The 26,254-nt window shown below is 51.7% G+C and overlaps 1 protein-coding gene across 1 annotated transcript in view; it reads left to right on the forward strand.

Moving 5' to 3' along the window:
- Positions 1-26,254, forward strand: part of LOC144246546 (uncharacterized) — a 972,872-nt gene that overhangs the window by 680,909 nt on the left and 265,709 nt on the right. The gene's annotated exons all lie outside the window — the stretch shown is intronic.

The raw sequence follows: 26,254 nt of genomic DNA on the forward strand, positions 1-26,254 counted from the left end.
CCAGCAGATCCACACTCCTATCCAGCTTGGTGTCATCTGCAAAGATGTCCTTGGTTCCAAGGGGCCCCTCAGCGTCAAAATGTCCCTTTGGTTACACCAGGCCCTGCACTGTCACACTGGTCTCCTTGGTTCCATGGGGCCGCAAAATGTGACAATGGATTCCTTGGTTCCATGGGTCTCCACAGTGTCACAATGTTCTCATTGGTGCCGCAGTTTCACAGTGGCCCCTTGGTTCCATGGGGCCCCATGGTGTCACAAAGGCCCCATGGTCACATGAGGTCCCACACTGTCACAATGCTCTCTGTGGTTCCACAAGTCCCCTCAGTGTCACAATGGACTCCTTGTTTCCACGAGGCCACACAGTGTCACAAGGGCCTTCCAAAATCCCTGAGGCCCCAGAATGTCACAGTGGCCCCTTGGTTAAACAAGGTCCTGCAGTGTCACAATGTCCCCTTGGTTCCAGGAGGCCCCGCAGTGTCAGAACGGCCCCTTGGTTCCCCTGGGCCCTGGACTCTCCCAATGCTCTCCTTGGTTTGGCAGTGTCACAGTGGTGAAACCCCTCGGTCACACGAGGCCCCGCAGTGTCACCATGGCCTCTGTGGTTCCACCAGGACCCAGTGTCACGGGGACTCCCTGGTTCCATTTGGCCCCAGAGCACCACAATGGAGCCCTGGTTCTATGGGGCTGCACAGTGTCACCATGGTCCTCTTAGTTCCACGAGGCCCTGCAGGGTCAAAATGGCCCCAGAGTGTCCCAATCATCACAGAATGACAGAATCAAATAGGCTGGAAAAGACCTTTGGGATCATCAAGTCCAGGCAATGTCCTAATACCGCCTTGTCACTCAGACCATGCCACTGAGTGCCACTGGAGAGGGACAGTGACTCGGCCACCTCCCCCCTGGCCTGCCCATTCCAATGCTCACTCACCCTTTCTGTGAAGAACTTCTTCCTCTTGTCCAGCCTAAACCTCCCCTGGCGCAGCTGAAGGCTGTGTCTTCTTGTCCTGCCCTCCAGCAGATCCACACTCACACCCAGCTTGGTGTCACCTGCAAATTTGGGGATGGTGAGCTCGATCCCCTCCCCCAGATCATCGGTGAAGATGTTAAACAGGACTGGGCCCAACACAGATCCCTGGGGACAGCGCCAGGGACTGGACACCAGCTGGGTGCAGCACCATCCCCACCCCTCTCTGGGCCCAGCCTCCAGCCAGCTCTTCCATCTCCCAGCCAGGAGGGAACCTGCCCAAGCCGTGGGCTGCAGCTTTTCCAGGGAATGCTGTCAGAGACAGTGTCCAAGGCTCTGCTGAAGTCCAGATGGACACATCCACAGCCTTTCCCACACCCACAGGTGCGTTACCTGGTTATAAAAGGAGATCAGGTTGCTCAGGCAGGACTTGCCCCTCTTAAATCCACGCTGGCTGGCTCTGACCCCTCGGCCATCCTGTGGGTGCCCTGTGGTGGCTCTCAAGGTGATCTGTTCCATAACCTTGCCAGGCACCGAGGTCAGGCTGGCAGGCCTGGAGCTCCCCAGATCCTCCTTCCAGCCCTTCTTGGGGATGGGCTCCCACTGGCACCTCCAGTGCTCTGGGACCTCCCTGGTGAGCCAGAACTGATGGTAAATGATGGGGAGCAGCTTGGGGAGCTCATCCACCAGCTCCCTCATCCCCCTAGGATGGATCCCATCCCATCCACCTGTGAGCATCTGAGTGGCTCAGTAGGTCAGCAGCTGCTTTCTCCTGGATTACAGGGGCCTGTCCTGCTCCCTGTGTCCATCTACTAGCTCAGGAGAAAGCTTGTCCTGAGGACAACCTCTCCATAAAATGAAAATTGAGACATACAAGTTATTAAGTAGTTTGGCCTTTTCCTTTTCTTTAGTTACTCTAATCTCCACTTCATCCAATAAAGAGTAGAATTCCCCTTATACCACGTTTTGCTATTAACTTATTCATAGACAACTTTTTTATTATTTTTCACAGAAGTGGCCAGGTTAATCTCTAATTGAGATTTCACCTCTTTCCTTTTTTTTTTCCTACATTACCTAACAACATCCTTAAACGCTTGCTAAGTTGCCTGACCTTCTGCCCAAAGTTGATGCACCCTCTTCTTTCCCCTAAGTTCCCACAAAAGCTCCATGGGCAGCCAGGACAGTCATTTTCCTCACCAGCTCATCTTTTGCCACACTGGGATGGGCTGCTCCTTCCCCCTTAAGATAGTCTTGAACTATGTCCATCCTTCCTGGACTCCTTTGTTTTTAAGGGCTGTTTCCCATTAAAAAATCAGTACCTGGAATTGTTTGAGTTGTATTGCCCCCACTCCAGGATGAGCATCCTGATACAAGAACTTAATTGTGTTTATATCTATCACAGAACCATGTTTGTCTAAAATTAATTTTAGTATGGAAATCACTTGTGGATGCTGGACTCATTAGACACTTCTGGGATGTTGCACATAGCTCAGGGAAGAGCGTGATTGTTATTAAATTGTGTCCTGTTCATCCATGGTCTGTTGGCCATGAAGAGAAACTTTCTGTGCCTCTGAGCCTCACCAGTACCTGTTCAGGCATCTTGAACAAATGTTTATGAGCTTTTGTAAATGAATTCCTGAAGTGAAGAGCTCAAGAAAGAAGAGGCATCTGGAGCAGTAAAAATCATCAGCAACCCCCAAGTGACTGAGGATCCATCCCCATCAGGGCAGCAATGAGCAGAAATGGGCACAGCTTTGTGGCTGCCCCAGCTCTGGGATGGGCCCTGGGCCTGGAGCAGGAGCAGCTCTGGAGGGCCCCAAGGCCGGGGCTCTTGTGCTGGCCTGGGCAGATGGGATGGCAGGAGGGGCTGCAGAGCTCTCAGCACCTCAGGCAGAGGGGAGCAGGGCAGCCAGGGAGCTCATTTGGCCTTGGCCAAGCCCCTTCCCCCATGGTGGGGCTGAGTCCTGGCTGAGCTGCAGCTGCTGCTGTGCCCTTGGCAGGGGCTGAGGCCGTGGGGCAGTGCCCAGAGCAGCCTGGGCTGAGCAGAGCTGTGGGGCCAGAGCCGGCTGGGCTGTGCTGGGGAGAGGCCCTTGGTGCTGCCCAGAGCTCAGGGCAGCTGGCAGAGCTGGCAGGGAGCTGGGCTGGGCTGGGAGAGCCTGGCACAGAAACCATCAGTGTCCATCTCAGCCTGGCTGAGCGGGCAGGGGCAGGACTCAGCCCAGGCCTTGTGGGGCAGGGCCAGCGCCTGGGCAGGCATTGAAAACAGGCAAGAGCCCAAGAGAGGAGGCTGCTCTGTGCCCTTGGGGCATGGACAGAGCAGGGAGGGGCCCAGGACATTTGTCAGCGCCAGCCTCTGTCTGCGCCAGCCCTGGGCAGCCCTGGCTGCTGAGCCCAGCTCTGCCCTGGGCTGAGTTTGGCTGTGGCCCAGCTCCATCCTCCTGCGGGGCTCAGGGCCTGTTCCCGGCCATGGCCAGCCCTGGCCGCCTCTCTGCTGGCCCAGAGGCCGGCAGAGCCCGGGCAGGGCTGTCTGTGCAGCCCCACAGGTGCCACGGGCTCGGCAGGAGCTGGCAGAGGCTGCCCAGCAGGGAGGCCATGGGGCACAGAGCCCCAAGGCTGCCCAGGGCCCCACGGCACAGGGGCCGTTCCCAGCCGCAATGCTCCTGTCCTGGGCTGGGCTGCACAGGGGCTGTGGCACCATGGCTGGGCCAGCACAGGGCCACCGAGGGGCCACGCAGCCGCTGCCGGGGCTGGCAGCAAGGCCGGGCACAGACAAGGAATTGCTGAGCATGGCCTGCGCTGGCCAGGGCTGCCTGTGCCCAAGGCAGAGCTCAGCTGCCCTTGGGGGCTGCAGGAACACTCAGGAGCCCAAAGAGCCTCCATGGCTGTGCTGGAGACCAAGGCTGGAGCAGGGAAATGCAGGGCTGCTGTGCCATGGGGAGGGCATGGAATTCCAGCACACACCTCAGCTCTCTGATGGTCCCGGCACCGTGCTGGGCCCTGTTCCAGACTGGAGCAGAGCAGATGTTGATGGCACAGGAGCCCTGCGGGGCTGGCAGGGACCTGCAGCTTGCAAGGTGCTCTGCTCTCCCTCAGCTCCTCTCTGAGAGATCCAGTCCCAGCTCGGCACCTCAGGGCACAAGTGGCACTGCCTGTTCATGGGCACACAGCTGATGTCTGCCTGGAAAGGGGAGCAGGTTTTAATGCCTGTTAGTTTCATAATATTCAAGGACATCTTTATTATCTGGGTCATTTGAGTAATTTGAAGAAATAGCAATTTTTTCCCACCAGAGACAGTAATTTCCTGCATGTGGCAGGAGAAGAAATATTAATCTTCCTGTTGAGTAGTGTCACCAATATTCAATCTATTATTTCCTCTCCCTCTTCCTTCAGGTGTTTCCAGCTCTCCTCTTTGATGAGTTGTGGTTCCCACTGCAGGGGTTGCACTTGGACCTTGGCTCTGCACAGGAGAGCTCTTCATCCACTTTCCCTCTTTCCCTCCCTCTGGGCATGGAGGGAGCTCCTGACTTCAGCCTGTGACTCGTGTGTGCGAAGAGCAAATCTGGGCAGAATTGGGGCAGGTAGGGTTTGGGGGGACTTTGGGATCTGTGCTGGGCACAGAAGGTGTTTTCCATTGCTCTGAGACTCTCTGCTGTGCACAGTGGATTTAATATCCAGCAGAGGAATGACTTTTGCATTTGATGGAGCTGTGCCTTCCCTTGGCTTTGTTGGCTGGCAAGAAGTGAACATCCCTCTGTGTCTGGGCAGCTCCTTCTCCAAGGAAAGCAGGTGGGAGTTGGAGCCCAGGAGCTGAAACCTGCAGGTGCAGCCTGGGCTGGAGGGAGCTCACATTTGCACAAGGCTGCTCTGAGTGCCAGGTCTGGGATGGGGGAAATGGTGGGGTAGGGGTAGGGACAGAGTCTGATGGATTGTCAGCCACAAAGGGTCTTGATTTTCATATCTATTCCAACTGCATAAAGAGGTACTTGCATTCAGTGTCAATTGGAGATTGCACACATAAATTTCTTAACAGTAAAAAAAATAATAAAACTAAACAGGACCTAAGAAATCTTTTCTCATGGTCTTTGTAAATACGGTGTATTCAGTTTGAATAGGGTCCTGAAATCTGTGTAATCAACCAGAAAGGATCTGAAAACTTAAATTATTCCCAGAGGCTTGGCTTGTTAAGGTGTTCTGAATGTTAATGATCCCTGGGGCACTGAATTCCGGAACTGAAGAGCTGAGGGCTGAAGAAGCCTCTGGAGCAGTAAAATTCAGCAGCAGCCTCCAAGTTGCTGAGGATGTCAGCAGCCCCCACTGAGGCCATCCCTGCCCAGAGACCCTGGGGGAATGGGCAGACAAGGAGAGCGTCCCTGGGGCTGGGGCAGAAGAACTCAGAGGCACCAGCGGCTCCAGCTGGGAAATGGAGTGTGGGATGGGGCTGTGAAAGCCCTGCCTGGGCTGTGCCAAGCAGGACACACAAGCCCTGACCCCCATCCACTAAAAAACTCTCTCAAGGAGACTTTTAAATGGAGTGACAATAATTTGTGTCCTCTGAGTTGGATGCACTGGGGCAATACTATCAAGAGTTTCTCAGGAGCTCTAAGCAACAAAACAGCCTTTACTGGGAAATTTAGAAAATCAGTGAAACTTTGGGAAACGTTTTAATATGGCATTCAATCAACAAAAAAAACTTCTCAAAGTATTGACTTGGCCCATTCAACTTCACAAACTCTAAGCCTGTTCAATTTTAAGTTAAATAATATTTGCAAGAGTACAAAAATAGAAGAGGTAGATACAAAAAGAGAGAACAATAAGATACAGAGAAGCACACACTCAGCTACCAACTCCTGGATTCCAGCAATGTTCAGCTGGAAATTCCAAGAGGAGGTAGGGTCAAGATGTGTGCTTGCCTTGTGGTCAGCCTTAAATACCCCTTGGTCTTCCTGGGACCTTCCCCCAGGTGGGACTTGGGGTCATTTGGTCACTCAGGAGCTGGGCTGGGGCTCCAGAGGTGGCTGTGGAGCATTGCCTGTGCTGTGCCAGGGACTGGCAGACACTGCTGGGCTGGGATAGAGGCTCTGGGGGGATTGGGGTTCCAGGGCAGGGCAGTGCTGGGGTTCCAGGGCAGGGCAAGGCTGGACCTGCCCCTTCCTCCCCCACACATGAAATGTTTCCAGCCAACAATCTCCTCCACTCTGTCACAATAGTCAACATTGGAGGTGAGATCCCAATATGGCCATTGGCACCTACAGGAGAAGGACAGTTCTTCTCCATAGGAAGGAAAGCACAGAGCCCCAGTGTTTGGAAGGCAGGTGAGAGCCTCACTAGGTCAAGGCCAGGCAGACTTGTCAGGAATGGCAGATTTTGTCCAGGGGCAGTCTTTGGAGACAATCCCAATTTAGGCCATGGCACCTGGAGAAGCAGGACAGTTCTTTCCCAAAGGAAGGAAAGTGTGGAGCCTTCCCCCGTGTTTTGGAGGCAGATAAGCAGTGACCCTTTCCAAACAACTTCCTGCCAGATTTGTCCTGGCAATATGTCCATGGGAACAATCCCTGGATATAAGGAAATGGAGGTGAAATCCCAATTCTGGCCATGTGTGCCTAGAGAAGGAGTTCTTTTCCATAGGAAGGAAAGCCCTGAGCCGCAGTGCTTCAATAGCAGATGGGAAGAGACCCTGCAGGTGCCAAGCTGTCAGGCAGCCCCTGGAGGCCAAACCAGCCAGACCTGCTCCATGTTCCCTTGGTTCCCTGGGGCCCCGCAGTGTCCCAGGGGTCTCCGTGGTTTCTCAGGCCCCATAATGACACGTGACTCTTCTGTTCCATGAGGCCGCAATGTCACAATGGACCTTTGGACCCTGGGGGTTTGCGATGTCACAATGGTCTCCTTTGGCTCCACAGTGTCACAATGGAACACTGATGACACGAGGCCCTGCAGTGTCACAATGGACCTTTGGTTCCATGGGACCCTCAAGTGTCACATTGGTCTCCATGGTTCCTTGAGGCCCCACAATGGCACGTGACTCCTCTGTTCCATGAGGCCACAATGTCACAATGGACCTTTGGGCCCTGGGGTTTTGCGATGTCACAATGATCTCCTTTGGCTCCACAGGGTCACAATGGAACACTGATGACACGAGGCCCTGCAGTGTCACAATGGACCTTTGGTTCCCTGCAGCCCTGCAGTGTCACAAAGGCCTCTTGGTTTCACGAGGCCCCACAGTGTCCCAATGACCCTCTTGGTTCTGTGGGGACCCCCCATAGTCACAATGGTCTCACTGGTGCCGTGAGGCCTCACAGTATTGTAGCATAATATCCCCATTGTGGTGATAATTAGCATTGACTCTATCATTCCAGAAGGCTGATCAATTGCTTTATTATATTATTCTATATTATACTATACTATACTATACTATACTATACTATACTATACTATACTTATTCAGACAAACTCATTGTGCTTACAGACAGTCCAATGCACTCAGACCAGATTGGTCCTTGAATGCAAACAACAGCACCACTGGCCATTTAAGACATCACCTTTTGGTAACAAATCTCCATAACACATTCCACATGTTCGCAACAGCAGGTGCAGCAAGTGAAGGTAAGAATTGTTTCTCAATCTTTTCTCTGAGCTTCTCACAGCCTTCCCCAGGATGATGCCTGGGAAAGTTGTGCCTGCAGCTCTGTGGCCAGAGAGTTGCAGCCACATCACAGTGTCACAATGCTTTGCTTATTCCATGGGGCCTCATAGTATCCCAATGGTCTCCATTATCCCATGAGTCCCCTCAGTGTCACAATGGTCTCCTTGGTTCCATGGTGCCCCACAGTGTCACAATGGCCCCTTGGTCCCATGAGGCTGTGAAGTCTCTTAATGGTGTCTCCATGATTCCATGAGGCCTTGCAATGTCACAATGGACCTTTGGCTCCCTGGGGTCTCACCATGTCACAATGGTCCCTTGGTCCCATGACACCCCAAAGAGTCATAATGGTCTCCATGGTTCCATGAAGCCCCGTGGTGTCACAGTGGACCCTTGGTTTGATGGGGCTTCTCAGTGTCACAATGATCCCGACATTCCCTGGAGTCACACAGTGTCACTACAGTCTCCTTGGTTCCATGAGGCCCAGCAATGTCACAGTGCTCTCCAGGATTCCATGAGACCTCACAGTGTCACAATGGTCCCTTGGTCTCACAGGCCTCACAGTGTAGGGAGTGTGGGAAGGGCTTCAGCTGCAGCTCTGCCCTTGTCACCCACTGGCCCATCCACACTGGGGAGAGGCCCTACAAGTGTCTCCTGTGTGGGAAGAGCTTCTCAGACTGCTTGTTCTTTACCCAGCACCAGCGGAGGCACCAGTAAAGGAAGCCCTGCGAGAACCCCGCCTGCAGGAAGAGCTTCGTGTGCTGCTCCAGCTCCATCCCCATCAGAGGACCCGCCCTGGTCAGAGCCCTGGTGACCACATTCCCTGTGATACACAGAGGGAATTGGCTGCTGTTACTTTTATTTTTGCTCCAGTTATCTTTTCTCTTCCTCCATTCAAAACACAGAAAATTGTGGTAAAAATCAACAAATTCATCAAAGGCATCTAAAGCCTCACATTTTACTTGTGTTTTGGGGAATCTTCGATTCCAGGAGATATCTGTGAGGAAATGGGGGTGTTGAGCGTATTTGGTTTAGTTGTCTTTATTTCTTGGCACTCCAAAGGTGAGAAGGACAGATCTGTCAGCTCAAAACCACTCAGTGCCACTAAAAACTACTGAATCCCACCCCAAAACTACTTGCTTCCACTGCATCTCAGGGTGAAATTAGGTTGCAAGGAGATTGGCAAAGTGGGATGCAAATCAGGATGGGCATTGGGTGGGGCGGGATGGGTGGGATGGGGTTTGGGAGGTGTGAAATGGGGGAAGTACAGCCTGGGAAGAAGTCTTGATGTCCAGGATGGCTGGGGTGAGTTGGGGTTGGCATTGGGGAGGTGAGGTGGGGTCTGGAATAAACAGCCAAAGTTTGGGGATGATTAAGATAGGGGGAACCCGTTACTGAGTGAGTTTTTGAATAGTCTACATTCATGAAAAGATGCTGGGGTATCTCACATTCCTGAAGCAGTTTTGGGGCACTCCCAAACTCTTGGGGGGTTTCCTGAAAGCAGTTCGATGGAGCCCCATGGCCAGGGGTGGTTGCCACAGGCATGAGCTCAGTGCTGTGCCAGAGTCCATTGCCTCGGTGCTGAGAGCAGAGAAATGATGAATGGCCCCAGACATCTCCAGTGTGTGTGTGTGGAGGCCTGTGAGCTTACTGGGGAGAGGGCAACAGCAATGCCCTGGAGAGATGCACCTTAGGCTCTGGGCATTCCTCACAGCTCAGGGTGAGGACAGAAGCTTCCCCCATGGTACTCTGCAGCACTGTGTTAATTTGTCCCAGATCTGTCCTCCAAATTGGCCTGTTGGCCTTTCCTAACCTTTTTACCCTCATATGTTCATGTTCTAGCAAGTTCTCCCTTCCCTGTCTTCTCATTGCTTTATGTCCCCGCCTATCCACCCTGGCATTCCCTATTAGTCCCTTTTCCTGTGTACCACCCCTAAACCCTGACATCCCTGATGCTCTCCTCAACCCCCTCTGTTCCTGTATTTATACCCTAAACCCTCTTTTGTCTTTAACCCCCAGACCCCTTGACCGCCAGATAAACCCTCTCTGGAGCTCCATGCCTGGGCCCTCCCGTGTCCTCACTGCTGAGCAGCTCCGTGTGTGTGTGTGTGTGTGTGTGTGTGTGTGTGTGTGTGTGTGTGTGTGCGTGTGTGTGTGTGTGTGCTGGGCTCCCATGGCTCCTACCCGTGAGAACAAAACACTCCCAGGGAAAGTTGTGCCCGCCACCACCACAGACTGACAGTGTCCCTTGGGACCAAGAGGCCTTTGTGACACTGTGGGAGCAAGGAGAGCATTGCTGCCCCGCCAGACATCATGGAACCAAGGATCCACTGTGACACTGCAGGGCCTTGGGGGACCACGGTGACATTGTGACACTGCAGGGCCCAAGGATCCAAGGGACTTTGTGATACCAAGGGGTCCCATGGAATCAAAGGGACATTGTGACACTGGGAGGCCTCATGGAATCATGGAGACCATTGGGACACTCTGGGGCCTCATGGAACCCTGGGGACACCAAGTTGTCTGGGAGTGTTGGTCTGCTGGAGGGTAGGAGGGCTCTGCACAGGGCCCTGGCCAGGCTGGATCCAGGGCCCAAATCCAACAAGGTGAGGTTTAACAAGTCCAAGTGCCGGGTCCTGCACTTTGGCCACAACAACCCCTGCAGTGCTACAGGCTGGGGACAGAGGGGCTGGACAGCAGCCAGGCAGAAAGGGACCTGCAGGGACTGATGGACATCAGGCTGGACATAAGCCAGCAGTGTGCCCAGGTGGCCAAGAATGCCAATGGCTCCTGGCCTGGATCAGGAATAGTGTGGCCAGCAGGAGCAGAGCTGCTGTGCCAGCACTGATCTGCCCCAGCTCTGCACACAGACAATGCTGCTGCAGCTCCAGAGAAGTCAACAAAAGCACATCTCTGCAGAAAACTCTGCTGAGAGATCCTTTAGTTCCTTTAAAGCCACTGAGAGCGCAGCCCCTCATTGACACAGTCTGTGGGCACAAGGAAGGTGGAAAGAAGCAAAATGAGAAATGGCACATGGAATGGCTTTCCTTTGTGGACAAGATTAAGAAATAAAACAAAGAAAAAGAACCTCCAAAATGAAACCAATAAGAAGCATCACAGATTACTTTTATTACAGGTTATTTGCAGAAATTGGCCAGCAGTTTAATGTTCCTGAAACCTTCCTCTCATCAGTCTCCATAGTGCAGCCTTGAGCTCCTGGTTCCTCAGGCTGTAGATGAGGGGGTTCAGGGCTGGAGGCATCACTGAGTACAGAACTGACAGGGCCAGATCCAGGGATGGGGAGGACATCGAGGGGGGCTTGAGATTGCCAAACACTGCAGTGCTGAGGAACAAGGAGACCACAGCCAGGTGAGGGAGGCAGGTGGAAAAGGCTTTGTGCTGTCCCTGCTCAGAGGGGATCCTCAGCACAGCCCTGAAGATCTGCACATAGGAGAAAACAATGAACACAAAACATCAGAGTCCTACACACACACTAACAGCAAGAAGCCCAAGTTCCCTGAGGTAGTATTTGGAGCAGGAGAGCTTGAGGATCTGGGGTATTTCACAGAAGAACTGGCCCAAGACATTGCCATGGCACAGGGGCAGGGAAAATGTATTGGCTGTGTGCAGCAGTGAATAGAGAAAGGCACTGGCCCAGGCAGCTGCTGCCATGTGGGCACAAGCTCTGCTGCCCAGGAGGGTCCCGTAGCGCAGGGGTTTGCAGATGGACACGTAGCGGTCGTAGCACATGATGGTCAGGAGGAAATACTCTGCTGAGATGAAGAACATGAAGAACAAGACCTGTGCAGCACATCCTGTGTAGGAGATGGTGCTGGTGTCCCAGAGGGAATTGTGCATGGCTTTGGGGACAGTGGTGCAGATGGAGCCCAGGTCGCTGAGGGCCAGGTTGAGCAGGAAGAAGAACATGGGCGTGTGCAGGTGGTGGCCGCAGGCTACGGCGCTGATGATGAGGCCGTTGCCCAGGAGGGCAGCCAGGGAGATGCCCAGGAAGAGGCAGAAGTGCAGGAGCTGCAGCTGCCGCGTGTCTGCCAGTGCCAGCAGGAGGAAGTGGCTGATGGAGCTGCTGTTGGACATTTGCTGTGGCTGCACATGGGCACCTGTTCAGGGAGAAAGGACAGGGACAAGTCAGGAGAGGATGCTTGGAGCCAAACCTGGGCCATTCCCTGCAGCCTGTCCTGCTGGGACTCACCCACCCTTGTTCCTGCTCTGGGAAAACCTTCACCCAGGTCCCTGCCTGAGCTCCAGTTGTGCTGGCTGAGTGTGCCAGGAGCAGGCAGGGCTGTGTGTGGGGGCACTCAAGGAGCCATCCCTGCCCTACTGCCGTGGGTTTGTGGCCATGTGGCAGAGGGACAAGGCTGGATATTCAGGAGTTGTCAGGGGAATTGCTCATACTGCAGAAGGGTTTGGTACCATCTGCACTACCATGTCTGGAGGACATGGACAGCAGGGAAAATATGTAGGGAATGTTTTTCCTACCCACACACCATTGCTGGCTCTCTGAGGTCAGAAATCCCCAATATTCCTGCTGCACTCAGAGTTTGGCACTGAGAGATGTGAGAGGCAAAGGATTCCTTGTGGCTGAGAGAAGGTGACGGGCTGGATGGGCTTGTTACCCCACCTGCAGAGGTGATGCTGCTGCTGCCCAGGGCTGAGGAGTGGCTGAAGGCCCTTTGGGAGGCTCCCAGCAGAGATACTGACCACCCAAAGTCACAGTTCTGGAGTCTCTGCAAATGTCCAAACAATCCTTTGATGATCCCTTCAACCCAGAATGTTCTGTGATTCTGGGATTACAATTCCTGTTTTTCTTCTCTCATCCCCCTGTTGTCTATAATCAAAACAGAAAAAAAGGATCTTTGCAATAGTGTTAGAGCAGTAAAGTAAAAACCAGACCTTTATTGAAAGCTTCCAGGTGTCCCAGCGGGGATGAGGAACATTCAAACTCTTATTTAAACAATTTATTATGGTTGATTAATTAGGATATTTAATAGGACCATCCAAGAAGAGATTCAGTTGCCCCAGTGACACACCCCTGGCTCAACCCATTGGAGTAGGTCCAAGGCTTCTTTGCCCAGCCTTTTGTTATCACTGCTCACATTCTAAAACCAAAATGCTTTTCTTGTACGTCCACTTCCTGATAGTAAGACAATCTAGTATTTTAAAAATGTATTTAGAAAATCAGCTTATTGTTCTTAAATCTAGGAGAAAGGTAAGGAAACGTACTACAGTTATTTAAGGATTATTATTATATTATCTCTATAATAGTTGTTAGAGTTAATTAAGAGTTTAATAGAGTTAGGTAAGAACTATAGTTTTATAACAATTTCATAGTAAGTTCCAGAACTAAAAATATGTGAAAAATATATGAAAAGAAAAAATCTTTTTGTCACCGAACCAACTGTCCCATCCTGCTCCAAGCAGGAAATTGAAAACACTCTCAGGAAAGCTCCTGACCTTTACAGCAATCCCAGGCTTACCTTCTTTGGGAAGTGCCCTCGGGAGCTGTGCACAGCCTGGTCTGGAGCTGGGAGCAGCCCTGCCCCAGCCAGCCCCTCTCAGCAGCAGCACCTGCCCTGCTCAGGGTGGCTCCTTCCCCCCACAGCTCCTGGCCAGCACTGGGAGCAGCTCCAGGGCCAGCTGAGAGCTGTCCCTGGCAGGCAGCAGAGTCCCTGGCCCAGCACAGCGCCCTGGGCTGCAGGACCCTGCTCTGCAGGACAGCCCTGGGCACCCCTGGCTGCTCTGCACAGGAGATGAGCAGAGAATGCACTCACAGGGTCTGTGGGCATTGGCATGTTCCAGCTTTAGGAGATCTCTCCAGGAGCTGCAGCTGCATTGTCCTGCAGCCAGAGGCTCCTGTGCCAAGGGCTGGCAGTGATTCTGCCCCAGGCACTTCTCAGCCCCTTCCCAGCCCTGACTGATTGAAGCTCTCTGTGCCTCTGTGCTGTGCCCGGGCTGGCTGCAGGCAGTGCCCCAGCCCTGCTGGGCTGGCAGAAGAGCTGCTCAGCAAGAGAAATGTGCTTTTGAAGCTCTGCTTGGTTGCCAGGATCACCCTCTGTGCCAGGAGCCCGGCCCAGCTCAGCAGCACAGACACAGCACAAGGACTTTAATGACCCTCTGGGGCTTTGTGCTCAGGCCCTGAACATCAGGCCCTGAGAGGGAGCTGCAGAAACCTCTCCAGAGCTCCAAGTCACAATCCAACTCCAAAGTTTCTTAGACTTTTAATAGGTCCCACTGAGGGACACGACTGAGAAAGTGTCCCCAGGTCCCAGGCAGATCAGAGAACTGGAGGCACTGATGACAGGTGGGAAAAAAAAGAAGCCAAGTCTTGGTGCCCTGGGGCACAGCAGGGTCTGTGCCACCAAGGGCTGTGAGGAGACACCTTGTCCTGAGGCCCTGGGGCCTCCTGGCACAGCCCCAGCCAGGCTGGGCACTGTCAGCCCCTGCTCCTGCCCTCAGCATCCCCCCTGGCCCACATCCCAGTGGCCTCAAGGATCTGCTGGAAGGAGTCCCTGGGGAGCCTGTGTCAGGAATGGCCCCGGGGGCTCCTTCATGCTCCCAGAGACTGCAGGTTTTTCAAAGGACTTTGGCTTTTGCTTTTGCCTTGGAGTCTCTGAGAGGTTTCTGCAATCCTGGCCTCCAATTATCTGCTGTAATTAGTCCCTGGAGAGGCTTTGTCAGGAACAACACTCAGTGGGGACCATTAATGCTTCATGGTACTTCATTTCTTTTAAGGTACTTGGTGTTTGCCTTTTGATACAGACTGTGAGAGGTTTGTGCAATCATTTCCCCAATTATCTGCTTTAATGAGTCCCTTGAGAGCTTTGTACTGACACTCAGTGGGGCTCATGAATACTTTGAGATTCTTAACTTTTGTAAGGTACTTTGGATTTTCCTTTCCACATTGAGAGTTCTTTGTGCCATTTTCAGTCTCTGAGAGGGTCTTGTGCCATCCTGGCCTCCAGTTCTCTCCTCCAAGGAGTCCATGAGGAGCCTGTGGTATAGATGGACCTTTGTGGGTCCCATTAATGCTTTAGACTCCAACCACTTTGGGGTTTTCCTCTGACTTTGACTCCTGGAAAGGTTTGTGCAATCTCCTCTCAGGCTCTGAGGTTCCAGGGCTCAGCTCCAAAGGCACCACGGGGCTCATTAGGATCAAGCAAGTCCTGACAAACTATGGCTGTGCCTCGATTTCTCTCTGCTCTCGTGCAGTTTGTCAGGAAGTTTCTGTAGTTGTTTTGGTTCATCATTTTGAGATTTCTCGGCCAATGCTTCAATTAGTGTGGTGGGTTCATTGCTGGCTAATTACTAGTGCACTCATGAGAATTTACTTACTCATTTCCTGCTGTGAGATAGGATTAGGAGAAAGGCAAAGTGTTTTCAAAATTTTAAAAGGTTATAAATAAAATTGTATTAACAATAACTAAAGAAAGAGTAATAAGAATCAGAACAAAACTTTCAGAACACTTCCTCTCTCCATACAACCTGACAATGTAAAGAGACAAAACCTAAAATTTTCAGTCAGTTTACCATCTCTAAAATAGTCTTTCTTCACTGCACTTAGGCAGAGAAGTTCCTCTTGTTAATGTTATGGACACTTCTACACAAGAAAACAGTTATCTCATGGCTTTTCATTTCCACAAATAGCAGCTGCCTGGAGAAATCTGCAATCATGAACTCCCTCCCATATTTTCCCACAGATGTGCTTATGGCCCTTGTCAGCTTATGGGGTATTAATTTTGAGATGAGCTGTTTAAGAGCAACGGTTCTCTTAATCTCTTTCTAAAATCATCTTCATCTTTGGGAACAGAGGTCTTCTTCTCTCCCTGAAGGCACAGGGTCTCATCACTGTTCTCCCTTTCTCTGTTCAAACCTCTCATGGGTTCACAGCTACTGCAACATTTGCTTACTTTAGCATGGAGGCCTTTGCTGAAACAAGTCATCTCTCCATGTTTTCAATGCCTTACAGGGAAAAAGAGAGTCTGATGTATCAATGACATCTTTCTCCACAGCTTTAGCAGAGTATTCCAGCCCCAAGATCAAGGCATCTTCTTATCCCTCCCATCTGGGACTCAACTTCCCCTTCCCTGCCCTCAGTGTGTTCATGTTGCTCCTCTGTGTGCCTGCCCTGTGTCCTTTTCTCTCACAGGAGGGAGGATGGCAGCACTGGCAGAGTCAATATCTCCCGGGGCTGCAGATGGTTCCGTGAGCCCGGCCAGGCTCGGTGCTTGCGGCCGGAGCTGTTTTGCCATGGAGGTTTCTGCAGCGGCTGCGCTGGGGCTGTGTCAGGCTGGGCCGCGCTGGGGCAGGGCCAGGATCTCAGCAGCCAGGCCAGAGCCCAGCAGCAGCACGGCCGGGGCCGATGGCTTCTCCTGCCCTGCCCGCCGGCTGCGGGCGAAGCCCAAGGGCGGCAGAGCCTTGGCCGAGCCGGCCCGGCCCGGGGCTGCTCCTGGGGCCCGGCGGATCCTGGCCGGGCCCGGGCTGGCGGCGGGGCAGGGCTTGGCAGGGCCAGATGTCAGCACCCGCAGCCACGGCCCGGCCTCGGCCCCGCGGCCTCCCCTGCCCTGCCCGGCAGCCGATGGCGCCTGGCGGCTCCCTGGGAAGGGGCCCGGCCCCACGGCAGGAGCCGCCCGGCCCCACGGCCGAGACGGGGCTGGGCCGGCCTCGGCACCTCTGTGGGGCCAGAAGGGACAGAGACCCAGCCAGGCTTTCTCATCTGTAACTTGTCCATATGTAGCGGTCATGTGCCCAAGCCCCCAAAACCTCTCATTGGGAGATCCCTGGGCCCTCTCCAAGGTGTTTTCTAATAAAAAATATTAAGCTCATGGTCTATGAAAATTACCAGAGGATGGGGCTAACCCATCCTGTCTGTCCTGGCTACTTTTGTCTGGGAGCAAACCTTGGATATACGGACTTTAGGAGGCCACATTATAATTTTGGCCATGGACCATGGACAAGAAGACCATTTCTTTTCCACAGGAATGAAGGAACAGAGCCCCAGGTTTTCAGGGGCAGATGAAAGGTGACCGCCACAGTGGAAGGCCAGCCAGAGCTGGCTGTCTTTTTCCTAAGACATACTCTTGCATACAGGAAATTGTTTAGGGAGAATACCAGCTTTGGCAATGGGCATCTGAACACAGACAGTTCTTTTCTATAGCAAGGAAAGCACATAGCCCCTTTGCTCCAGGAGCTGATGAGAAGCAGCCCTTGGCATTCCAACATCAGCCAGACCTGTCAGGTGGCCCCTGGCAAGCCAAGCCAGCCAGACCTGGTCCATGTTCTCTCGCTTCCATGGGGCCCCACAGTGTCCCAATGGTCCCTTGCTTCCAGGTAGCCCTGAGGTGCCACAATGATCCCCTTGGTTCCATGAGGTGCCCACAGTGTCACAGTGATCTCCATGGGAAGGAAAGAACCGAGCCCCAGTGTGGTGGGGGCAGCCACCAGAGGCCAAGGGGAGCCAAACTTGACAGTACTGACAGATTTTGGCTGGGAGCAACCCTTGGATATAGGGAATTTTAGAGGTGGAATCCCAATTTTAGACATGGACACTTGGAGGAGGATGGTTCTTTCCATAGGAAGGAAAGGACAGAACACCGGTGTTTGAGGGGCAGATGAAAGGCAGACATCAGAGGCCAAGGGCAGCCAGACCTCGCTTTCCTGGTAGCTTTTGTCTGAAAGCAACCCTTGGATATAGGGAATTTGGGAGTTGGAAGCCAAATTTCAGCCATTTCTGCATAGATAAGGACAGTTCTTTTCCATAGGGAGGAAAGCACTGTTGTGTTCCGCTGCAGCAAAAGGCACAACAACTGCCCCAGGCCCCAGAGTCTCAGACCTCAGGCAGACACCAATGACCAACAGGGAAAGGAAGGCAACAGGACAGGTCTTGGTGTAGAAAACCGAGGATTCTTCATTTTCCCAGGGATCAACACAAGAAACAAGGTGGTAGGGTCAACATTTTTATATTACAGGGTAGGGGTGGAGTTTAGGATCAAGGTGCAATATTAAGAGAAGGAGACTGCAAAGGGGTGGATTGAGGAGGACAATCAATGGAAAAAACTACAGTGGGGACATTGCAGCACAATTTTAGACAATAAGGGTACAGAAAAAGAACATTCTGGGCCCATTCCTAATTTGATCAGATAGGGTGGAGTGTCTTTTCCTGGGCTTTCAGGGCACACCTCACAGTGTGGAGGGGTGGAATCTTCTTTAAGTCATACTCTCGCCGGATGCTGTGTCTGGGTAAAATTCCCACCTCATTGGGCAGGGGCACTCTACATCTTTGGTGCCATTATTCCTTTCTCTGGCTGTTTTATACAATGAAATAAAACTCCAGCATCTGTGGAACCACCCTTCAATCCTTCCCAGGCTACTCCTGTTCTGTCCTCAGTCTGCATACAACTGAGCCCAGAGCCTGCAGCCTCTACCTGCTTGTTATGTGATGAAGCCTTCAAACCCCATGTTGGGAGATATTTGGGTCCTCCCCAAGATCTGTGAAAATGGAAAAATAGTTATCAAAGTTATTTTCTCCCAAGTCTAGCAGTGACAGAATAATGGTCAATATCTCTAAACTGAACGAGAGTGGATTTTAACTTCTTAGAAGGAGGAAATATTTTACAGTGATGAGAGTGGCATGAAACAGCAACTGTTTTTCTATAGAAGTGGATTTCCCATCCTAGAAATGCTCAAAAATCAGGGCGTGTGTGCAACCTGACCCAGTGAAATCCCCTCCCCAAGGATGGAATTCCTGTTGTGTGGGTTCTTGGATGTGCTGGGTGCCCTCACAACACTTCTGGCCAGAACATCTGCTGAGGGCAGCCAGGCTGCTGCAGGGGCAGTGACCTCACAGCCATCACCATGGCAGCCCTGTCCCCTGGGCTTGGCTCTCCCCTTTCCTCTGCCCCTTCCTTGTCTCTGCTGGCATGAAGAGTTTTGTTGATAATATCTTGTCCCCAGGGTGCTGGGCCAATGGCTTCCCAGTCAGGCTCCTGGAGCAGAAGTGGCTTTTCAGAGCCCAGCCAGAAATGAGCCCTGAGGCAGCAGCTCTGCAGCGCTGGCCACCAGGCCGGGTGCCAAGGGAGGCTTCTGGCCATGCCCTGCAAGCAGCTGCTGCTGCCAAGGTGCCTTTGGTGCCTCGGCTGTCCCTGGCACAGCTCCCAGCACGGCACTCTGCCCTTGTGCCTGAGGCCTTCCCTGTGCTGGGGCTGGCCTGGGGCTGTTCCTGCAGCGGGACCTGCCCTGCTCCTGGCACAGGAAAGGCAGTTCCTGCTGGAGCAGGAGGCTCTGCCTGCAATGGGCTCAAACCACTCCAGCAAGGCCCTGCTGACTTCAAAATTGCTTCCTAGAGCAGAATATCCTATAGGTGTTATAGATTCTGGACTGTGGAGTAAATAACTCTGGTTAAGAGCTTACTGTCTAGTCATGATCTGATTGTATTTATATAAATATATCTGGTATTCCATCATTAATCCTGTGGGACCAATTGCATTGACAAATTGTTCAATTCTACCTGTCCAATCATTTATACATAGATCTTTGACAAATTCTGGGGCCGGTATTGGATCCAGTCACTCCCAGTCTCCTCTCTTAAAAGGAATTTTAGAAGTCTGGGGCCTCTGCAGGGCTTTTAGAACCCATGGTGGCTGCTGGGTGTCTCCATCTCATGACTCAGCAGGAGTTTCTCCAATAATGAAATAAAGCTTTTGCCTGAAGCTCCCACTCTGCCCATGACAGGAACCCCTGTGAGTACCTGTGACATCCCGGCTCTTTGGCAGCCTGGGGATGTCACTGTGGAGCCCCCGTGAGTGCCTGTGACAGATCAGTGCCTCTGCAACCCAAGGTGCCCTGGGAGGTCACCATGGAATGACTGTGACTGCCTCTGACCACACGGCTCTTTGCCATCCACAGAAACCCTTGGGAGGTCTCCATGGAGCCCCTGTCTCTATGTGTGACATTCCAGCTCTTGAACAGCCTGGAGACACTTGGAAAGTGCCCATGGAACCCCTCTAAGGTCCAGTGACAAATCTCATTCTAAGGAGGCAACCATCACCAGGAAACCCTGTTGCTATGGTCAGTTTCCATGGCAACCATCCCCAGCCCCTGTTGCTATGGTCGGTTTCCATGGCAACCATCACCAGCCCCTGTTGCTATGGTCAGTCCCTGGGCAGCTCCATGGAGACCCCATGCCAGGGGTGGTTGCCATGGACACCAGCTCAGGCCTGGAGCCCGTTGCCATGGCAACCATTGGCCCTTCCATCCCCAGGCTCATGGGATCCCAGAACCACAGAATTGGCTGAGCTGGGAGGGACCCATCAGGATCCTCGAGTCCAACTGCTGGCCCTGCACAGGACACCCCAACACTGCCAGCCTGGGCCTGGCAGCGCTGTCCAAACGCTGCTGGAGCTCAGAGAGCCCTGGAGCTGTGACCCTTCCCTGGGGAGCCTGGGCAGTGCCCCAGCAGCCTCTGGACAAAAACCTCTTCCTGAAATCCAACCTAAGCCTGCCCCGACTAAGCTGCAGCTGCTCCTTCCACTCCTGTCCCTGGGCACCAGAGTGATGAGGTTCCCTCAGCCCCAGCCAGGGACCCGCTCCCAAGGCTGCTGCCATGGCCACCAGGGCTGGCACAAGCTGGGATGCTCGGTTTCCACAGGCCGGGGTTTGAGAATGGCATTTCTCAATTTCCTGCTCCTGCTAAAACCCTGCTGGTGCTCGTTGCCCTCCCACCTTCCATTGAAGGAAAAAGGGAAAGATCCCTACCTGGGATAAGAACAATTTACTGGGAACAGCAACAAGATAAGGAACAAACAGAAACAGAAAATATATTGAAAACAGAAGGGATAAGAAAAACTACTTACAGGGAAAACTACATCACCATCAATTGTATCTTCCTGGCCACGTGTTTCCTCCTGCATGGAAAGTACACCTGTCTCCTCAGGGAGAGAGAGAGAGTCCCTTTCCTAACCCTGGCAATGACCTGAGGTGGGAGTGAATGTAGTGACAGGGCCATGGCCAGACCCTCATGTCCTTCAATCCCATATCAGGTCATTGGCAGAGGCAGGAAAATAGACAGGTGTCTTCCCAGCTGTCTTGGTTCGACAAGAAAGGAGTCTGTGAAGGAGGGCAAAAATCCTCCTGTGCAATGGAGAAGGTAAACCCCCTCCCTCCGAATTACTAGGATTTTTAAATTAAAAGGTTCTCAGGCAAAGATATGGGAATGGGAGTAACAATTCTTTACTAGGAGAAAACTAGATAACAATTTAAAAAGGCAAATGCAATCAGTACACACAAGACTAGTGATAAAGTCCACAACCTGAGGATTCGGGGTGTTGGTAGCAGTCGGGTTGAAATGATAGCTGCTCCTCTTGAAGTGGCTGATGAATTGCAGCTGAAGTGGTGATCTTTAGAAGGGTACAGTTTTTCTCTGAAGATCTGGTGGCAGTGGGGCCGGTCTTCCTCTGCGCCAGGATTGCCTCCGAGCTCCGCCACCGCCGCCTCACCACGCTCCCGCCACTTCCCTGGGAATCTCGCCGAAGGAGCTGCTTCTCTGGGAAATCCCGCAAAGAGAGAGAGCTGCTTCTCTGGGAATCCCGTAAAGAGAGAGAGAGCTGCTTTGTCTCCAAAAAGGTACCACTTTATACAATAAGAGTGCTTGGCTTCCCCCTCTGGGTGGAGCATCTCACAATGGGATGGTGTTATGTTTACCAGCCCTGCAAGTGAGTCAGTCAATGGCCCATTAACAAACCATTACCTCTTCGGAGCAAACCATTGTTCTTGGAAGAGAAAACAAACCTGCCCAGTCTCCAACAGATGGCAAATAGAATACAAGCTTATCTTACAAACCAGGACACCAGCATGTATCACAGGGAACATGGATCACCAGGGCTCTTCCCAACAGGGTCCTACAATGGGGGATGAAACTGGAGTAGTGCACAAAGCTCTTCCTGCAGCTGGGGAATTTTCAGGACTTCCCTTACTGGTGGCTCCATTGGTGTTTGGTCAAGTGAGATCTCCGGGTGAAGCTCTTCCCACACTGGGGACACCCGTAGGGCCTCTCCCCAGTGTGGATGTGTTGGTGGCTGACAAGATGGGAGTTTTGCTTGAAGCCCTTGCCACAGTCGGGGCAGAGGTAACGCCTCTCATCCTTGTGAATCCGCTGGTGTCTGAGGAGATCAGAGATGCTGTGAAACCTCTTCTGACACTCAGGACACTCGTAGGGCCTCTCCCCAGTGTGGATGCATTGGTGGATGACAAGGTGAGAGTTGGAGCTGAATCCCTTCCCACACTTCCCACACTTGTAGGGCCTCTCCCCAGTGTGGATGTGTAAGTGCCTGACAAGATGGGAGTTGCAGCTGAATCCCTTCCCACACTCGCCACACTTGTAGGCCCATTCCCCGGTGTGGATCATCAGGTGTTGTTTCAGATTGTTGCTCTGGCTGAAGCTCTTCCCACACTCCAAGCACTTGTAGGGCTTCTCCCCATCATGAAGCTGCTCAGGGACCACAAGCTCTGAGCTCTGGCTGAAGCTCTGCCCACCTTCCTGGCCCAGAGTGGGTCTTTCCTCCTCAGAGCATCCTGGACTGGGTTTGCAGCCCCTCCTCCTGTGGGATCTCTGGGGCTTTTCCTCCCTGTTGGATTCCTGCGCTGTGGAGTTGCTCAAAACAGCCTCTTTCATGAGGTTCTGCTGCAGGGATTTGTCCTTCCTGGTCTCATTCCTCAGCTCCTGGTCTGGGGAAGGAAAGACAAGGAGAGGATGGGATTTGCCTCCGTGTCACAGGGAAGGGCAAGGAGATCTCCCCAGTGCGTCCCCGGCAGGAGGGCACCGGCAGCGGGGCTGTCCTGCAGCCGGGGGCCAGGCTGGGCAGGGAGATGGAGCAGGAGAGAGGGGGAAAGGGGCACTGACTTCCTCCTCACCAGCCTCGGTGTACCAGGGCATCTTCCTCTTCCTCGCAACCTTCTTCTCCATCTGGCAAATGTTTGGGTACGGGAAATCCTGTTTTGGGAGGAAAACAAGGGATGAGCACAGTGAATTTTGTACTGGCTTCAAAGCAAACCAGGGAGAGAGTCTAAGCCAGAATGACAATTGAATAAGAAAATTAAGATCAAGGCAATGATACAGAAACACTGGCTTAATCTGACAGAGTCAGGATATACCCTGACACCCCGTTGCTCAGGGTGGTGGTAGCAGTCTGATGAAATGGTGGCTGCAGCCCAGCTTGAGTGATAAACGTGATTCTGTCAAAGCCGTGATCCTGTAGAAGGGTCTGGTCTTCCTCTGAAGGTCCAGTGGTGGTTATGGAGCTCTTGTCCTCTGGGAATCCAGTAGGCAAGGTGGTTGTGGTGTTGCAAATGGTGAGATTATATCCAGGTAGGAATGCTTGGTTCCTCCCCTGGGCGGAGCATCCCACAATGGGATGATGTAATTTTATCAGTGCTGCAGTGACACCGAATGGCCCATTAAGAGAAGATGGCCCCTGAAGGGTGTTATCAGGGCTGAGCCATGGAAGAGATAAAGAACACTGCCCCACCTGTTGATAACAGCTTATGGAGATGGGGACTGAAAACACTTTTGGTTACATCTGACACTGAAACCTGAAACAGTGAGGCAATCCCTGCTCGGAGTGGGGGGTGAACACCACCCCCCTTACCCAAACTGGCTCAGGTGTAAAACCCCCACCCTGGGAAGGCCATGCACACAGGGGACAATGTCACACTTGCCCCGCTTCAGGGGAGATCTCTGTCCCTGTCACTCCCTTGCTCTCTCCTCTTTTTCTTTCCATCTCTCTCACCTCACATTTACTGGTCAATAAAATCCACTTTGGATTTGGTCTTGTTAGCACCTTAATTGGGGCAGAGGCATCTCTCTAACAATTTTATTATCCAGATTGCAACATTATTTTACACAGTGAGTTCAGGGCTCTGTTGTCTGACCCCAGGTGCCTTTGACAACAGCATGTTTCTCTCCTCTGAGGAGTTTGTGGCTCTTTCTGGAGGAACTCTTGGAAGCTTGGATGGAGCTTCCTCTGAGTGACTTTTGGGAGAACTTACGAGGAAAATGGCTCTTGTGGGTGGCCAGTGTAAAGAAAATATTTTGTTTTCCTTCTTTGAAAATTCTGTTAAAATCACTGGAGGAAAGGGACCAAATGATACCAGCAAGACTGACAAGGATCATTCACCAAGAAGCCCAGCTCAAGTAGGTAAATTCCCAAATAACTCCTGAATTCACGGGCTTTGGGGGGAGAAGCATTATTTCCTTGGTCCCTGTCACCTTTGTGACAGCTACACAGAACTTTCCCTTCCTTTTAATAATCTGTATTGGGCCAAATTTCCTTTTTTTTTTTTTTTTTTTTTTTTTTTTTTTTTTTTTTGTTTTTTTATTTTTTTTTGGAACCTGCCAGCATCTGAGCTGGAGCTGTGCTGGAACTGATGAAATTTGGAATTGCCAGAGAATTGCTTCTGTTGTTTGTCTATTCATGTTTGGGATTTATTTGTGTTTCCATCAGAAATGACTTGTGGGAAGAGCAAATCTTCCTCAAGGCATTTTATGTAGGGTTAACTTTGATTTCTGCTGAGTTTGTTTTGTCCAGTGTCCAGGGGATGCTCAAGGGGTCTCTGGTTTTGGTTTGGCCCTAATTTACTTCTGATTTGTCTTTATCACTTAAAAACACATGAAAAATTACTAAAAAGAGTATTGACCAGAGATGTCAGAAGTCCCACCATTTTAGAGGTATTTGAGGTGGACTTTACTGTTTGGGAACATATTCTGGAGGATTTGTGGGTTCTTGGGGGATATCTGGTAGTATTCTCCATATCTTTGCACTCCAAAACCCAAAGTGGATTTGTCTGTCACCTCAAAGTGACTCAATCCTACCTCAAAATGGCTGGTTCCCACCTCAGTCCCATGCTAAAATTGCTCAATTCCTCAGCCTCCAGGATGAGATGGGGTTGGAAGGTGATCGGGAGAAGTGAGATCCAAATTTGAGGGTGTGGGGTCAGGATTGTGTGGGGCTGGGTGGGTGTGATTTATTTTGATAATAAGTAAAACTATCAGAATTATTGATTTCTGTCCCATTCATTTTCTGTCAGTTCTGGTTTGCTTTTCAGAGTGCCGCCTTCTCAGCTGATTTTGTTTGTGTCCTCCTGTCCCAGACTGAAATGCAAGATGTGTTCTTTTTGCCATCTGTATGGCAGTTGTCCTGTGTTAAGTGGGCAGTTTTTCCTTATCTCTTCCACAATCAATCCTCCCTCGGGGAGACATCTGCTGATAATGGGCTATTGAATGTCACAGCATGACTGATAAGAAATGTGGAGAGTTTTGTGGATGAATGGCTTCGTGAGAAAGGACATGACTACGTGCAGTTAGTGAAGCAGTAGCTGAAAATTGCATAGTGCAGCAATAGCAGATGTAGCAATAATATCTTATGTCCTTGGGTAAGCTGGTTCCCAACAGTAGAATGGTCAGCAAAAAGATAAATGTAAGGGAAAACAAAGCAAGCTCAGAAAGCTCCAAAGGCGGGGTTGACCTGTTTTTAATACACCAATGATGAGCCTAAATTTTGCAATATGCATGAGCTTCATTATAACGGGTATAACTGTACATGTGTGCTTGGAATAAACTGAGACTTGTTGACATTATAGAATGGACTTGTCTCCCGTCATTACTTACACAGGGAACGCATAAGAAAGGGCAGGGTGAATGGGGGGAAGAAGGGAAAATTACAAACCCCCGTGTTATAAACGAGCACAATAGGCTGTCAAATCCAATTAAAAGGATTTATTAATAGCGGAAAGCGAAAGCAAACCAGCGCGCGCTGGGCGGCAGTCGTTTCAACTACCGCGCCTAGCTCTCCGTTTTCCCCCCACTTATTGGGTTGTCTCTTCCGGATGTGTGACGCTCTGGTGACGCTCTGGTGTCTCTTCTGCGCAGGCGCACCCTGTTGTTAGGTGGTCATTCTCTGCCTCTTGGTGGCGCCAGTGGTCTTCTTTAAGGTTGTCTCTGCGACCTGGAAATTCCCTCAAAAACAAGAAATGTTATCTCTAGGCACGTTTACATGTTTTGCCAAGTCTGTAACGGAATTATCCTTGAAACATATCTATTTGCTTAGGTGTTTGGGTGCCTAGCAGCAGCTTTCTCAAAACAGTTTTAACTCCCTAAAAAGTTTGTAACGAAGTCGTCCTTGAGAGATAGTCACTGGAATGCATGAGATAGACACTGGAATGCCTGGCAAGATGAGAACATGTTCAGACAAGTAAAAACTCTAATTAAAACTCTATTCTGTGAATATGAGAGACTCTATATTATGAACAAAAAGGCCTTATTTTCCTAACACCCGCACTCCTCCTCGTCCTCATCCTCCATTTACTCGTCCTCCTACTCCTCCTCCTCCTAATCCTCGTCCTCCTTGTCCTCCTTGTCATCCTAGTCCTCCCCCTCCTCCTCCACCTCCTTGTCCTGCTCATCCTTATCCTCCTCCTCCTCAATGTCCTTCTACACATCCTCATTCTCATCCTCTTTATCCTCCTATTCCTCCTCCTCCTCCTGGCCTTCCTCGTCCTCCTCCTCCTTGTCCTCCTTGTCCTCCTCGTCCTCCTTGTCCTCCTCATCCTTGTCCTTGTCCTCATCCTTGTCCTCCTCCTCATCCTCC

The sequence above is a fragment of the Lonchura striata genome, chromosome 6 (genome assembly GCF_046129695.1).
Source record: "Lonchura striata isolate bLonStr1 chromosome 6, bLonStr1.mat, whole genome shotgun sequence".
Classification (NCBI taxonomy): Eukaryota; Metazoa; Chordata; class Aves; order Passeriformes; family Estrildidae; genus Lonchura; species Lonchura striata.